The sequence below is a fragment of the Panulirus ornatus genome, chromosome 9 (genome assembly GCF_036320965.1).
Source record: "Panulirus ornatus isolate Po-2019 chromosome 9, ASM3632096v1, whole genome shotgun sequence".
Taxonomy (NCBI): Eukaryota; Metazoa; Arthropoda; class Malacostraca; order Decapoda; family Palinuridae; genus Panulirus; species Panulirus ornatus.
The window spans coordinates 56575709-56589922 of NC_092232.1; the positions used below are offsets into that span (position 1 = coordinate 56575709).

The 14214-nt window shown below is 38.4% G+C and overlaps 1 non-coding gene across 1 annotated transcript; it reads right to left on the reverse strand.

Moving 5' to 3' along the window:
- Positions 1 to 9856: 9856 nt before the first annotated feature.
- On the reverse strand, positions 9857 to 9928 carry TRNAT-AGU (transfer RNA threonine (anticodon AGU)). The gene has a single exon. It is a non-coding gene; the product is annotated as a tRNA-Thr (tRNA).
- Between the last annotated feature and the right edge of the window lie 4286 nt (positions 9929 to 14214).

Below are 14214 nucleotides of genomic sequence, written 5' to 3' on the forward strand. Positions count from 1 at the left end.
TATATATACCTTCTACTCGACAATTTAGCCTATTCTGAACAATATTGCCAACATGAAAAGACAGTCACCTCCTTGTTATTAACAAAAATGGCAAATTAGCCATCATGGCTATATAGTGACCTAACATACAGCCCACCATGGCAATATGGGTGACCTAACATACAGCCAAGAAGGCTTTATAGTTTCCATAAAACAATGTAATATGTTAATTGAACTATTTAGCCTACATGGCTATATAGCCCTGTTGACAAATACAAACCACCATGACAATACAGATAAACATGTCGGTAACCGTTTCTTACATAAATTTTCAATCAATTCTACAAATTAAATGACAATATAGTATCATTATGGCAAAACAGTCACCATGTAAATTATACTAGAATTGCTAATTACAATCGCCCTTAATACAATCATCCTACTATGAAAATATTCGCCACCATGGCAATTATAGTTACCAGAACAATTAATCTTAATGACAATATAGCCAACATGGACTGTATAGCCACGATGACAATCATCCACGTGTCTATAAGATACATGACATTACAGTCTCTCATTTGGCACACCACTTCGACCAGAGATACATCCTATATCTCCACTCTATCTATCATAACCACATTTCAAACAAAACATTCAAATAATCCTCACTTAATTCTCCTTCTCACATCACCACTATTGTTATCACCTCCCTCAATAGACCCCTTCACTGAAACTTCCCATTTGTTGTCCTTGTCTTGCGCACTTTATTTACCTCCTTCAAAAACTTCTTTTTATTTCCTAATTTTAATTGAATACTCTCTCACCTTAAACTTTCATTGGCCTCTTTTTCACTCTTGCACCTTTCCTCTTGGGACATCCTGCATCATTTTTTATTAATCTCCCACTCATTTGCTTATTTCCATGCAAAAAGGCGTCCAAACGCCTTCTCTTCTCTTTCACTGACAATCTTACTTCTTCATCCCTCCCACGCACTTCCTTTCTAATCTGCCCACTCCCACGCTCCTCATGCACAAGCATCTTTTGCGCAACAAAGCCTTCACTGCTTCCCTAAAATTACACCCATTCCTACCCCCACTACCCTTACATTCCTTTGTTCTCCCTTTTTCCATTTCTGTTCTCAGCCTCCTCCTGGTACTTCCTTCCAAACAAGGCTCCTTCCAATCTCACTTACTCTCACTACTATCTTCATCCCAACATTCTCTATTCACTTTTCTGAAAAATCTACTAATTTTTCACCTTAGCACTCCACAAGATAAATGATCGACATCCATCCATGCTGCAACTTCACATATTAAACATCCAATAGTCTATTTTCATTATTTCAGTTGCGACTTTCAATTAACACTAATCCACCTAACGCTCTCTGGCCCATTCTTCTCCTTACTTACATACGTGTTCTATTATGTATATTCTCTTTAAAAACCAGGTATTCCCAATCAACAATACTTTTCAGCACATAAATATACATAGCTCTTCACAATTTCCATTTACAAACATGAACACCCCATGTATACAATTTTTCCCTCACTGCCACCATTACTACCTTTGCATTCTAAAGCACAATCACTATAACCCCGGTCTCGTGCAACAAAACTCTAACAAACTCATTCAGATTTTTTTTGCTTTCCCCACAAAAAACACTTGCTCTCTTGATTCTTCTCATGCCCAGGTGCATATGCACACCAATAATCTACCTTCTCTCTTCCATCAACTTTCAGTTTTACACTTTATCAATCTGAATTTACATTTCTTATACTCTATCACATACTTCCACTAATCCTGATTTCGCAGGATTAAGTGCTATCCTTCCCTTGCTCTTGTCCTTCACTAACCCCTGACTTTTACTCCCAAGATTTTCCCAAACCCTCTTTCCCTTTTACCCTTGAGCTTCGTTTCACTCAGAGCCTAATAACTTCCAGGTTCCACTTTCTCTCTTACATTACTACATTTCTCTCCTTTTTTTCTCATCTTGGTACATCCACACACCATTTAGAAAACCCATTTTGAGCCTTTGAGGAGGATGAGCACTCAACGCGTGACCTATCTATTGTTTCCCCTCTTAGAAAGTTAAAATACTTGTGGGGATGGTTTCAGCACACCCGCTCACGTCCCCTTTAGTCGCTTCTACGACACGTGAGGAATGCGTGGGATGTAGTCTTTTTCCCCTATCCCCGGGATGAATTATGATATGTATGGCATATAGTCTATGATGTGGATCTTATATTTAGTCATATGATGTATATTGGCAATATAGTCAAGCAACAAATCAAACACCATGAAATGTTTGGTTACTATTGGCTTTATATGCCACTGTGACAAATATATTAACTTTTGGACTTTAAAAGACATTTACCGTTAGGGGCAAAATAGTCTCAATGACAAAAGAGCGGGGTCCAAGACAGGTTTTTATATCTATTTTATAGTCTCTTGACAGTTATAGCCAATTTTAACTATATGCGAAACCATATAAATGTTATTCCCATAACAATTTTTGCTCCATGAATATATAGTCAGAAAGACAAAATCATTACAATTATATTACCAATCGCTATAACATTAGAGTTACATAAACCATATTTCCCATCATGATAATATGATCACCAAGTTGCGATACACACCCATTTCATTATAAAGACATTGACAATATTACTTGACAGGAGGTACGATATCTTTTTAGTTATCTCACATTAACAAATAACCCACCATAAATTATTTGCTATCATGTCTTATAAATGACAATAAATATTGATGCTTACACAAAACATAATCCACTACGACATAAAAAAATTTTTTTTTTCAATATAGCACGATGTTTCACATGTTGATGTAGCAAACATGTTACTTTAGATTTATGGCATTATATTTGAAATAAGAAGATAAGCTTACCACTGCTCAATATAGTACATCAAAACTGTATACTACCTAGAAAATATAGTAAATTGACAAGGTAGCTATCTTGATAATATTTTCTCATGGACAAAATATCCACATAGCTGGTTTAGCTAAAAGACTATATATCACTTGCAAGTATCCTTATATTGTTGTGTAAGCTATACTGGCTTTATACAACCAGATAAGAAAAATAACCTCACAACGATATAGGTACATGACAATGTACCTACTTGACAATATAGACAACATGAATGTAAGTCACCGTTTAATATAACAAAAATATGACATATAGCAACCAGGACAATTTAGTCGCATACAATATAGCACCCAGGGTCAACTTAGTTGCCATATTGAATTTAATCTTAACGGTAATACTTGCCTCCATTGACCATTCCATTCTAAGATGACAACACAACACCAGGATAATATAGACAAACATGACCATAAATAGTCCTATGAAAATATGTGCAATCAATTCAACAAATTGAATTGACTATATACACATCATGGCAACAGACGTCACCAGAAAATATAGCAACTCAAAGCAAAAAATAATGACAAAATGATACCAACCATGAAAATGTAGTCACCTTCCCCACTATGGGGTTCCTATTGCATTATTTGCAACCAATAATATACCATTCCACCATGGACTGTACTGAATCCATAACACTATTTCATCATGAAATATAATAATCTTGGCCAAAATAACTTATATGAAATTATAGTCATATGACCAATATAGACAAAATGACAATATATTTGTTCCTTAATGATATAGTTATATGATAATGTATCGCTTATGACAAATTATTGCATGTTTAAATAAGATTTTTACTGGCCAATATTGCCTGGTGATATATTTACTCACTTGCAATGTGACCAAAAATGATTTGGATAGGCCATCATTGAGGTATGTTATAATGACATTACGTCCACTATAAAATGTATACAACATAACACTTAGCGCATTGATAATAAAGCAATCTTCACAAAAGTGTAACAAGAATATTCACCACCTTAAAAATATAGCCCCCACCCCTGCCACTATGGCTTCATTGGCAATGTAGCCAACAATATTATACATTCACCATGACAGTAATGAAACTATAAAATAAATATAGCATATCATGACAATGTATTTTACTCTGAAATTTATTCAAATGAAAATATGTTTTCTAGAAAGATTCTCCTTATGGCAAAAATTCAACTCCATTAAAAAGGCTCCATGAAATTTTAACAGTCACATGACATTATATCCATCATGATAAAATAGTTCACAATGACAATATTAGTCACCATGACAATTTGTTGTTAGCTTAATTAAGTATTGTTATCATGATTAATGTAGGCTTATGACAAAATATACATGATTACACAAATGGCAATATGGAACTGTAAAAAAGATAACCTTGCATTTATAGCTAAGATGTCCGATATTGTATATTTCATAGGCAATGTAACCTAAATGAGAAGATAATGACTTTATTATTCATAATAACTTTACTAACATCTATGAAAATATAATATCATGCAACACTATAGCTCACTGACAATTATGCCTTTTACAAAGGGAGTATTTTTCAAAATTCAGCAAAACGTCAATTACAGCCACCATTATAGTTTATTCTCCATGGCTATAATGTTACGATATTTAATCTATCATAATAATACATTAGAATCTTCTTGATATTAAAAATTCATGGACTATGTAAATATTATGAAAATATAGCCTCCATATCTTCTTATTTGCACATGACTATTTTGCCATTATGTTATTACAGTCATGATGACAATTATTCAATCAATATAACAATAAGCCAATTTGATTTTAAAACTGATATGACAAGATTGTCAAACGCAAAAATAAAGAGACATTTGAATTTTATTCTCTACGGCATTATTTTCATCAGGACAATATGTCTACATGACAAAAATAGCGATTCTAATAAGGACTGTTCATTTACTATAGAGTACAACTTGACGGTACAGCCATATAAGATCAAAGCTAACAACCATGAATATGTACATACACATGACTTTATTGCTACATTTAAAAAAGGCTGTCAAACATGACAAATCATATCACAAATTAAATATATATTCGTCGTTACAATATAGTTACCATAATCATGACCAATCATGTTCGCCGTTACAATTTAGTTTACCTGAATCACTGACCAATCTTGATCGCCGTTACAATTTAGTTACCATATTCACTGGGGGACCAATCATGACTATATATCAGCAGGATGAAAGTGTGTCTTAAACAACTAAATCTGTTGTTGTGGATATGTTCACATGGGTTGTAATACGTAAGTAGCTACAGTGTCAAGGTTTATTTATTTTCATGGTAGCTACCATTGTAATTGTGACGATATTGGCAGGTGGCTGTATTGTTATTTTCAATTATTGCCATCACGATATACAGTATCTTTTGTTGCTATATGATTTACTTGATGGCTTTTTAATTTGTGCTATGGTTAATTTTGTCGTTGGGGATATATTTTGTTATTAACTATCATTTTGTTTGAATCATATGATCCGATACATGTCATGGCGCCTATTGGTAATGTATAGTGCAAGGTATGGATGTCATATTATCATGTCATTATAGTGGTATGGTTTTTATACTGTAATGAGTGTTTATGTCAGCCTCCTGATGGTTTTTATCATGAGTTGATAAATTAATTATGGTAACTTTATTTATAATGGCCTTAATTATTTCATTCGTGACAATTTTGTTATGTTGCCTACATTTTCATGGTAGGTATATTGTTATGGCAGGAATATTCTTATTGTTGTTTCATTGTTTTATCAGCTATACTTAAAGGTGACTATATCTTGATGAGATATATTGTCTTGTCGCTTATTTTGTCATGGGACACTTATTGTCCTGGAGCCCTATTTTGTTTGCTATGATCCGAGACTATTTTTCACAGCATCAATATTGTCAGGTGATTATATTGCCATGGATGTAAATTTATTTTTTGTAGCTCCTATTGTTGCGTTGGGACTGTATTGTTATATCACTTAAGATGATCATGGCTAATATTGTTAATAGTGAATATATTGCAGTCGAGGCAGACATCAGCTGAGAATATATCTTCTCCTTTATCTCTATTAACTGTATACTATCATTAGATTATACATATGATGGTGAACGATTTGCATTACACAAGTGATGTGCTGTGAAACGATAGCGTCATAGAAAGGGGTGTGTTGGTGGAATGATCGCGGCACACAAAGTGATATGCTGGGTGAAGATTCATGTCAAACAAGGATGTTATGGTGAATGATCACGCACACACAAGTGGTGTGCTGGTGAATGATCACGTCACACAAGGATGTGCTGGTGGAATAGGATAACGTCAAACAAGTGATGTTCTAGTGAATGTTCAAGTCACATCAATTGATGTTCTGGTGAATGATCACGTCAAACAAGTGATGGTTTTCGTGAATGATCACGTTCACACAAATGTTGTTCTGGTGAATGATCACGTCACAAGTGATGTTTGGTGAATGATCACGTCAACAAGTGATGGTTCTGGTGAATGCACGTCCACACATGTGGTGTGTGGTGAACGATCGAGTAACTAATGTGTTGGTAAGGAAGGAAAGACATGGTACAGTCCAGTCAATAATCTTGCTGCAGAGATGTGTACCATACCTGCTCCTGCATGGAGTGCAAGGTGTAGGAGGCACATGGATGTTGTCTGGGGTTGTGTTAGTTATGATGATATTGTTCAAACCACCAACAACATTTCTCAAGTTTGGTGACGTAATGGTGGTCAGTGGATGTGTAAATGTCTTCGTTATATGTACAATGGATCACGGTACACAGGGGGTCCAGGCGGGCCCACACAACTGCTCAGGTTGTGGTGTGTGTGTGGTGTTGGCCGACGGGCAGCCAGCCGGACCTTAACGTAATATGGAGGAGAGGATGGAGGAGGAGGTGGTCCACTAGGAGGATAAACCTGCTGAGTTCTGGCAACGTGTCGTCTATGGTGACGAAAACACCTTCACCTCAGATGGTCATCCACAAACATACATTATGTTGGCCAACACGGCTACCTCTCAATCCTACTCTCTCAGTCTTCTCTCTCTCTCTCTCTCTCTCTCTCTCTCTCTCTCTCTCTCTCTCTCTCTCTCTCTCGTGGCTGTCTATTCCTAACAATAGATGCCTCAGCTTCATCCATATCCATAGATTGGTGTTGTCTGTAGGTTGGAGAATGCCTCACTACTGCAACGTAACTGAACGTCAAACAAATTGAAGGAAATACGTAACTACCTGCAGCCTTGTTATCCCACAACATAGTAACTACCTGCAGCCTTGTTATCCCACAACATAGTAACTACCTGCAGCCTTGTTATCCCACAACATAGTAACTACCTGCACCTTGTTATCCCACAACATAGTAACTACCTGCAGCCTTGTTATCCCACAACATAGTAACTACCTGCAGCCTTGTTATCCCACAACATCGTAACTACCTGCAGCCTTGTTATCCCACAACATAGTAACTACCTGCAGCCTTGTTATCCCACAACATAGTAACTACCTGCAGCCTTGTTATCCCACAACATAGTAACTACCTGCAGCCTTGTTAGGTTTCTACTGTATATATGTCACACAGTCGTAAGTAGTTTAACATATTGACATGATTCACCAACACCTACACAAACATTAATGATCAATAAAACCTCCATCATGATGTGGTATGTTTGACATACACACTTCACTATCACTTATACCGTCACAGTGGACGAGTCTGAAGGATTGATTATCGTGCCCTGGCAACCTACCAGACGCACTGGCAGGTTGCCAGGGCACGATAATTAAACCTTCAGACTCGTCCAGCAGCACGACTATAGATGTGTTAATGATGTGTGGCGACTGTATGATGGGCTTTATGTTTCACACACGAGGCACAACATGTGGTGGTCAGCCACGAGCAGGAGTGGATGTGTCACTGCTGGATGATTGTTGGCCTGGATGATGATGGTCAGCCACCAGCAGGAGTGGATGTGTCACTGCTGGATGATTGTTGGCCTGGATGATGATGGTCAGCCACTAGCAGGAGTGGATGTGTCACTGCTGGATGATTGTTGGCCTGGATGATGATGGTCAGCCACCAGCAGGAGTGGATGTGTCACTGCTGGATGATTGTTGGCCTGGATGATGATGGTCAGCCACGAGCAGGAGTGGATGTGTCACTGCTGGATGATTGTTGGCCTGGATGATGATGGTCAGCCACGGGCAGGAGTGGACGTGTCACTGCTGGATGATTGTTGGCTTGGATGATGATGGTCAGCCACCAGCAGGAGTGGATGTGTCACTGCTGGATGATTGTTGGCCTGGATGATGAAGGTCAGCCACCAGCAGGAGTGGACGTGTCACTGCTGGATGATTGTTGGCCTGGATGATGATGGTCAGCCACCAGCAGGAGTGGATGTGTCACTGCTGGATGATTGTTGGCCTGGATGATGATGGTCAGCCACGGGCAGGAGTGGATGTGTCACTGCTGGATGATTGTTGGCTTGGATGATGATGGTCAGCCACCAGCAGGAGTGGATGTGTCACTGCTGGATGATTGTTGGCCTGGATGATGAAGGTCAGCCACTAGCAGGAGTGGATGTGTCACTGCTGGATGATTGTTGGCCTGGATGATGATGGTCAGCCACTAGCAGGAGTGGATGTGTCACTGCTGGATGATTGTTGGCCTGGATGATGATGGTCAGCCACGAGAAGGAGTGGACGTGTCACTGCTGGATGATTGTTGGCCTGGATGATGATGGTCAGCCACCAGCAGGAGTGGATGTGTCACTGCTGGATGATTGTTGGCCTGGATGATGATGGTCAGCCACGAGCAGGAGTGGATGTGTCACTGCTGGATGATTGTTGACCTGGATGATGATGGTCAGCCACGAGCAGGAGTGGATGTGTCACTGCTGGATGATTGTTAGCCTGGATGATGATGGTCAGCCACCAGCAGGAGTGGATGTGTCACTGCTGGATGATTGTTGGCCTGGATGATGATGGTCAGCCACCAGCAGGAGTGGATGTGTCACTGCTGGATGATTGTTGGCCTGGATGATGATGGTCAGCCACCAGCAGGAGTGGATATGTCACTGCTGGATGATTGTTGGCCTGGATGATGATGGTCAGCCACCAGCAGGAGTGGATGTGTCACTGCTGGATGATTGTTGGCCTGGATGATGATGGTCAGCCACGGGCAGGAGTGGATGTGTCACTGCTGGATGATTGTTGGCTTGGATGATGATGGTCAGCCACCAGCAGGAGTGGATGTGTCACTGCTGGATGATTGTTGGCCTGGATGATGATGGTCAGCCACGAGCACGAGTGGATGTGTCACTGCTGGATGATTGTTGGCCTGGATGATGATGGTCAGCCACCAGCAGGAGTGGATGTGTCACTGCTGGATGATTGTTGGCCTGGATGATGATGGTCAGCCACCAGCAGGAGTGGATGTGTCACTGCTGGATGATTGTTGGCCTGGATGATGATGGTCAGCCACCAGCAGGAGTGGACGTGTCACTGCTGGATGATTGTTGGCCTGGATGATGGAGGTCAGCCACGAGCAGGAGTGGACGTGTCACTGCTGGATGATTGTTGGCCTGGATGATGATGGTCAGCCACGAGAAGGAGTGGACGTGTCACTGCTGGATGATTGTTGGCCTGGATGATGATGGTCAGCCACCAGCAGGAGTGGATGTGTCACTGCTGGATGATTGTTGGCCTGGATGATGATGGTCAGCCACGAGCAGGAGTGGATGTGTCACTGCTGGATGATTGTTGGCCTGGATGATGATGGTCAGCCACGAGCAGGAGTGGATGTGTCACTGCTGGATGATTGTTGGCCTGGATGATGAAGGTCAGTGGTGTCGGATGATGGTTTACCACAGTCATATATGTTCCGATCCTGAATACTGAAAACAAAGGCTCCGCCGGGAATCGAACCCGGATTAGCTGTTTACTAGACAGATGTGCTAACCACTACACCACGGAGCCACTTGTCAGTGGCGGAAAAATTTCTTATTTATGAGCAAACATAATTGAGGACTTAAAGAATCTGGTACAAACATAATGGTTATTGTGATAAATGATTTGTTTATGATAAATATGTATTGTGTTGCATTATAATGGTTGTTCAGAACCAAGATCCTTAAACCTGAATCCTAAAAGATTAAAGAATAAAAAAGTTGTGAAAAACATAAACATATATATAAACAAACCACAGAATATATTTTCCTTGGGATATCTAAAAGAAAATGCAATACAAGGAGCTAGTTTAAGGCAGGAGTATTTGATCTTTTAACAAAACATTTATCTCTACGTCTCTTATCTTTCGTCATCATTTCTTATGTTTACTATCAAGAAATGTCTTTTATCTAACATAAAAATTCTGTATAGGTATTTGATTAATGTTCTCCAACGACGCGTTGTATAACTCTTCGTTAGTGAAGTTCATTTCGTGTAATGGATCATGCATTACAAAGTTGTGTCTATCCACACAAGTGTTACACGTCCCAGGTAAAGATATATTCTAGAGATAGTGTATATCTAACATATATATGTGTTTTATAAATATTTATAAAAAGTTTTCCTGAGGGACAATACCTAAGACTTTCGTATTAAAGTTGATCAGTTGTAAGTGATCAAGCATTACAAAGGTGTGTCCATTACCACAGGTGCTACTGATCCCGGGTAAAGGTATTTCACCATCTTTGTATCTTTAACCTTTCTAGTTATAGATGTTTCATCCCTGATTCCATCCTCACAATGGATGTATGTGGTTTGTGTTGTCTTAACATATCATTAGTCAGTTGAAGTGGAGAACATGCTCCACAGCCTAGCCACTCTACTCTGTCTTCCACATGCTATTCAAGAGGTGTTACCGGATTCCGCCTATAAGTGTTTATGCCGGGAGTAACAAGTTACCTACGGATGGCTTCTTCTTTTATTACTTTTGATGATTTGAAGAATTTGTGCAACATATTTGGTTTCATGATGTTAATAAGATTGTTAGATTCGCATATATTCTTTGTCATTTGATGAACTTTAGCTTGTTAGATTTGACTGTGTCTTGTTGCTATTCAGAAACATTTTCTCTAAAACAAATACTTGATTTCAATTCATAAAGAATATTTTTAAGGAAAATGTCGATGATTTTTCATAAGCATTCATCGCCTCAAAAAAGCAAGTCTATTTTTCCCAGTATACTTAATGATCCTTACTAGAGTGTTGAAGAATATAAACTCATAACTTGTTTAAGACCTTCTAAACCTTGTGCTGATAATAACTACATTACTTTTCTGTAGGCAATATCGTTTTAATGCGTAAAACCCGGATAAAAAGCTTGTAATATAAAATTTGATAGTATTATGTTTAGGTTGTTGAAGATATTACCGATTTCTACATGTAAAACATTTATATTATCTGCAAAATAGAAATCTTTATGTTAGATATGTTAATTCTACTGGTTTCACGTTACATACATTTCTGTACCCTGTGCTCCAGAAAAGTTATGGGATTTAATTCATTATCGTATAAAATAATTTGCTTAACATCAATGTCCCACGTACGTTCTATAGAAATCCGGTTAGAATATATATATTTTGCATCCGGATTCTATGACAATCAATGATAGGTTCTCAGACTCAGTAAAGGTATAATTCTTTTTTCTTGTATTGGGACAAGTTTTCGTTCATCACAAAATACCGTAATGCTGTCTAAGGTTCACTCTTGTGTTTACATTGTTGAACAACGTCAGTGTACAATGGCCAGTGATATTCACCGTAGACATATGTTTACACTGTGTACACATAGCAGGCAAACTACAGTGTCATCTTAAGATGTGGAAATAAAACTATCAAGGCAGGAGAAGGATTTAGGTGTCATCATTAGTAGAGATGTAAAGCCAAGACAACAGTGTATTAATGTACGTAATAAGACTAACAGGCAACTTGGTGTCATGTGTTAGTAGCAAGAATGAACAGGTAATATTACAGCTATAGTTAGCGATAGTTGCACGCTACTTACATTGTAAAATATTTGTAACTTTATCAACGTGTACAAATATTCCTCCTTATGTGATCTTTTCTAACAGGTAGTTTGTTCTTGAGAGATTGGCCATGCTCTGTAACAGGTATACATGTATGTGTATCGTGGGATTTACTGGCACGGCACCTTATCATACAACGGTTTGCTGCTCTGTAACAGGTAAACATGTATGTGTATCGTGGGATTTACTGGCTATTAACTGGTAAAGATAATAAAACCTTCTATGAGACAGCCAATTATTTATATCACGATATTTGCTACATGGTTGCCGGAATGTATGTATGTTGGTCCAGTTTAATGAAGGGCAGGAACAACATGAAGTCTGAATCCCTACAATACGTCAAACATAGAGATTACATGAGATGTATAACCAGATACATATAATGTGGATGGATACACTAGCAATGTGCAGTTAAAGATCACTCAACCTAAATACTTAAAATAAGGAATGAAAACAGAAAAGCTAATGATGGCTGGACATAAACCTAATGATGGCTGGACATAAAGCTAATGATGGCTGGACATAAAGCTAATGACGACTGGAAAAAAACCTAATGATGGCTGGACATAAAGCTAATGATGGCTGGACATAAAGCTAATGACGGCTGGACATAAACCTAATGATGGCTGGACATAAAGCTAATGATGGCTGGACATAAAGCTAATGACGGCTGGACATAAACCTAATGATGGCTGGACATAAAGCTAATTATGGCTGGACATAAAGCTAATGACGGCTGGACATAAACCTAATGATGGCTGGACATAAAGCTAATGATGGCTGGACATAAACCTAATGATGGCTGGACATAAACCTAATGATGGCTGAACATTAAGCTAATGATGGCTGAACATAAAGCTAATGATGGCTGAAAATAAACCTAATGATGGCTGAATATAAAGCTAATGATGGCTGGACATAAAGCTAATGATGGCTGAACATTAAGCTAATGATGGCTGAACATAAAGCTAATGATGGATGGACATAAACCTAATGATGGCTGAACATAAACCTAATGATGGCTGAACATTAAGCTAATGATGGCTGAACATAAAGCTAATGATGGCTGGACATAAACCTAATGATGGCTGGACATAAACCTAATGATGGCTGAACATTAAGCTAATGATGGCTGAACATAAAGCTAATGATGGCTGGACATAAACCTAATGATGGCTGAACATTAAGCTAATGATGACTGGACACAAAGCTAATGATGGCCGAACATAAAGCTAATGATGGCTGAAAATAAAGCTAATGATGGCTGGACACAAAGCTAATGATGGCTGAACATAAATCTAATGATGGCTAGCTATAAAGCTAATGATGGCTGGACACAAAGCTAATGATGGCTGAACATAAAGCTAATGATGGCTGAAAATAAAGCTAATGATGGCTGGACATAAACCTAATGATGGCTGGACATAAAACTAATGATGGCTGAACATTAAGCTAATGATGGCTGGACACAAAGCTAATGATGGCTGAACATAAAGCTAATGATGGCTGAAAATAAAGCTAATGATGGCTGGACACAAAGCTAATGATGGCTGAACATAAACCTCATGATGGCTAGCTATAAAGCTAATGATGGCTGGACACAAAGCTAATGATGGCTGAACATAAAGTTATAGATATCTTCCTTCTTATTTGGTAGGTTGGGGTGGGGGGCATTAGGAAGTTGAAGAATTCTGCAGGAGTTTGTTGGTAGTGTGGTGGTGAGGAAGAGAAATGCTATGTACAGCCTCCATCCCTTACATTAAATGGTGTAAAATCAGATAATTCTGAAATAACAGCTTCTGTTAACAGAGAGATTTGAGCAAGACACAGATTCCCTTACCATCTGGCTAACATCTCCTGACAGCTGACGGACGTAATTAATTACCTACTTTTCCCTCTTGTTACGTTGGTCAAATACCAAACACAGTGGTCAAAAGTTATGAAATATATTTATCATTGCAAAAATAAACATGGCTCTCTCGTAACATAAATAATACAATATATGCTTAATACAATGATTTCTCTCTGTCTTACTTTACTAAAACTCTTTGGCAAATATACTGGCCTCAGTTATATAACATAAGGGTTAGAAATGACTGAGATGTGTACAGATTACAATATTAATTTACTCAACAACTTTGTATCACATCCTTCCTCTATGGCCGTTCCTGAGAGAGTCTTGGCCTTCTTCCAGTTTCTATACAAATTCTTCACATCACTTTCTCTTGTCTCT